The sequence below is a fragment of the Octopus bimaculoides genome, chromosome 7 (genome assembly GCF_001194135.2).
Source record: "Octopus bimaculoides isolate UCB-OBI-ISO-001 chromosome 7, ASM119413v2, whole genome shotgun sequence".
Classification (NCBI taxonomy): domain Eukaryota; kingdom Metazoa; phylum Mollusca; class Cephalopoda; order Octopoda; family Octopodidae; genus Octopus; species Octopus bimaculoides.
In genome coordinates, this window is record NC_068987.1 from 3,808,630 (window position 1) to 3,812,760 (window position 4,131).

The window sequence follows — 4,131 nt, forward strand, 5'->3', positions numbered from 1 at the left end:
TATGAGTTGATCTATATATAGCGTTAAGAGGGCTCCAAATGCCTTCAGAATTTTACTCTATCACGTGACCTTATTAGGGGCCGTGATTGGTCAGTTTGCGTTCTGGCGGGAAAGGTTCGAAGAAATTGCCGATTCGAATAATAATCAGTCACGTGATGACAAGGAATGGGTTCTCTACTACGCTCGCATTTATTTATATTTAAATAAGAAGATTGTATGTAATGGCGATAGTAGTTTGTATCTAATGGCGGGAGGTAGTTTCACTACAGGGGCAATGTCTGGTGAATATGGTAGGTGGGGCATTGTTTCCCATTCAAACTGCTACAGCCTTAGGAATTTCCATCTACCAAATCCACTCACATGGCTTTGTTTAGCCCAGGGCTATAATAGAAGATACTTGCCTAAGGTACCATGCAACAGGACTGAACCTGAAACCGTGTGGTTGGAAGGCAAACTTCTCTCTCACACAGCCATGCTTGTGACTGTCAATAGAATGATACAAATCAATATCAAAATCTGAGATTCGTTAATAAATTAGACACTTTAATCCCTGTATTGAGTCCATGTAATACCCTGTAGCTGATTATATCTGATATTATAAGCCAAAACAAATACCTAAATAAACTCCGTGCTTTCTCTCTCTTCTCAAATACTTGAGGCTTCTATTTGCTATCCTATCTAAAATCCTTCACCGAGAAAAAAAATGCTTTTCAACTTGTTTTAAGTTATTTTTCGAACATAACGAGAGCAACATGAAGCTTTGAATAATCTGACTAATGTAAAACTACTTTTTTTTTGTTCTCCCTGATTAAAGATTAAAGGATTAAATTATTTCAGTTGTTTCAGAGAGGTAAGAGGTTGTGGAGTGAATTAAACTAAAGAATTTGATTGGTGCTTATTCTATTGACTATGGAAGATTGACCTTTATAGAATTAAGATTCTGAGCAGAGTTGTATTAAAATTTGACTACATTATCTTCCATACCACCACCACCACCACCACCACCACTCCCCATCATCATCATCATCATCATCATCATCATCATCATCATCATCATCATCATCATTTTAATGTTCCCTTTCCCATGCTTGCATGAGGCAGACCAAATTTGTTGAAGTAGATTTTTTGAAATAGTTGGATGTCCTTCTCGTTGCCAACCTTCATCTGTTTCCATGCAAGGCAATGGTTTTCTCAAGCCTGATGTGTTTTTCACAGAAACGAACAACCTCGCTTGTATAACAGTGATGCTCATATCAAATACAATCCATCGTTTGTCAACCAACCAACAATCATGACACAAAAATAATTTCACTGTAATTAGTTGTTTTAAGTCTAATTATCACCAACGGCAAGTTCACTCGTTTGCTGTTATCTATTCGCTTTTTCTCGCCCATTCATGAACCATTTATTTGTCATTGTTATCTACACACAATCATTTGCTATCACAATGTGTCAGCTTATTTTATCTAAGTCACTTCTCTGCAGTAAAGTCGTGTCTTGTTCTGTTGTCATTTTATATCGTCTTGCGTTTGGTCACCACTTGTGAACACACAGGGTCACCATCTCCCATATTTTTCAGTACCTTTTTATATTGTTTCCTATTGTTTCTTATATTTTATATATGTGTAGGTACAGGGGTGCTTGGGACTTGTTCTTCTCTCCAAATTGCCTTTTCTCTTTTTTTTTTGCGGGCTTTTTGGAGGTGATAATGCATTTTCCCCCTTCTTTTTCTTTCTCTTTCCGACTGGGTGTTGTTTCACTTCTGCTGTTTCCATTACTTCCTTTACCTGGCCTTGTACCACCACACCTATCACACTATCTCCTTATCGTGCTGCTACTGCATAAATCTCTCTCAGAGATTTAGAAATGCAATATTTCTATTTTCGAAATCATTGAATGTGTTTCACTTGAAATATATATGTCTTCAAAGGCGGATGGGCATCGAAAGCTAGCAGGTCATGCTACTCCGGACTGATGATGAGCAATGACTCTGAAACTAGTCTCTGGATGCTGGCTTTGCTGGGTGGAAGTGCTTGTCTCCACTTTGAAAACATAAGGACACAGGAATGTGTCAATCCAACAGGAAACAGTGTTTCCTAGGGTTAAATAACAGTAGCATTCTTCCCTTTCATGGGACTGTCACATTAAGTTGACAACATACTATCACTTTATCGCGCTGCTACTGCATAAACCTCTCTGAGAGATTTAGAAATGTACTATTTCTAAATTGTATGCTGATGTGTACTAATATCTGACAACCAATAAAGAAGAGTTAGTTATGCTATACTCTAGAACAAGATTGTGTGAAGCATTTGGCTCAGATTTGCATTGGTAGGTAGCGATTTAGTCGCCGACGGCCCGCAAATGCGACTGGCTGTATTGTGTTACATGTTACCCAGTAGCACGAAGATTGACCTGACACAACATATACACATACATACATACATACATACATACATACATACATATATGCATGCATGCATGCATGCATGTGTGTGCATACACATGCGGGCGTTAGCCTTTCGGCCAAATACAGGAGAAAACAACACTCACCTGGCACGTAGCATGACAGAAAAGAGGGGAAGAGATTAAGGGTTCGTAGTAGGGGACAAGGGAAAGAATGTCTGTCCTCCGAAATTTCAAACTAAATGACTGAGTGGAAAGTAGGATTGAACGGCGATTGTGGCAGCGGTTGAGAAAGGAGAAGGGAGGGGGAGAAAAATAAGCGAAAAATGGAGCAGCAAAGAGCGAGAGAGAGGAGAAACAAAAAGGAATATAGAGGAAGTGACAAGAAATGTTTTTATTTTGGGAAATTTTGTACTAGTATTATGGAATTTATTCTGGTAACCTACAATCTTATCCAATTTTATAATCTGCATCTAATCCACTCATAAACTAACTCCGAGCGGTTCGCCATCCTCCATAATCAGCGCCACCCACGAATAACCTATATAGCTCAGGCAAATTCATTTGAACGTGTTTCACAGATGACACAGAAGCCTAATAATTTAGTGAAATGTCATGTCATTGTTTCCGGGAGACAAATCTTCGTTTGATGGATGTCTACAAACAATATCAAACGAAAATGACAATGGTTAGCACCCGATGGAAAAGGGGAATCCATCTCCAAAACAGGACAACATCCGAAAAATATTATGCTCTGACAAATTAGAAGTTTTTGAAATGTTGGACATTTGGAAGGCAAAACATCGAATTAATGAAGCAGTGCTGCAACTAGCAAAAAAGATCATTACTCCTAATTACAAAGAAGATCGTTACTCCTAATTATTACTAAAGAAAAAGGAAGTTAGAGTATTTTGAATTACATCAGAGCAAAGAGTAATATAAAAACTATTGCTAGAAGGAAAGATAGATGGCAAATGTTTAAGAGGAAGACCTTGAACAAACTGGTTTGATTCCGTCAAAGATTGGACCAAACGATCACATGGTGAATATGGAAGAGTGGCAGAGAAAATACCTGAATGGAAATGCTCAATATTTAACCTGTTGAGAGCAGATAATGCCGATGGTCCCTGATGATCCCTGGTGTACAATATTGTACAAAAGTAGGCCTGTAAAACGAGAGGATTTTAGTTAATACGGCACTTGTACTTGCGTTGTTTATAAGTTTACGAATTCGGAATGGTTTCTTTGCAAAGAAACACATCAAAGTGTTGGAAATGTTTTAATTCTCTGAATCGAAACTTGAATCACCAAAAAAACAAAAAGAGCGGTCTTGATTCATCATAGAGCAATAAGTATTTACACACAAATTAAACACAAAAGACATCTGACATTAAAAGAAATTAAGCGGTGTTGTATTATAATGACCACTCCCAATGAGTTGAACTAAATTTCACTGAGCAAATAAGTTTTCAAACGACAATGAAACAACTATGATATTTTAGCAGCACAAAAATATTTAACATCAATGTTTGACGTAAACGAATGCCTAAAATTTGGTTGTAATAATTACTGCTCTATTTTTTAGAGTACGCTTCTTTCTGATATATGATTTTTTATTAACTGACTACACACACACACACACACACACACACACACACACTCACACACACACATACACACACACATACATACATACATACATACATACATACATACATACACACA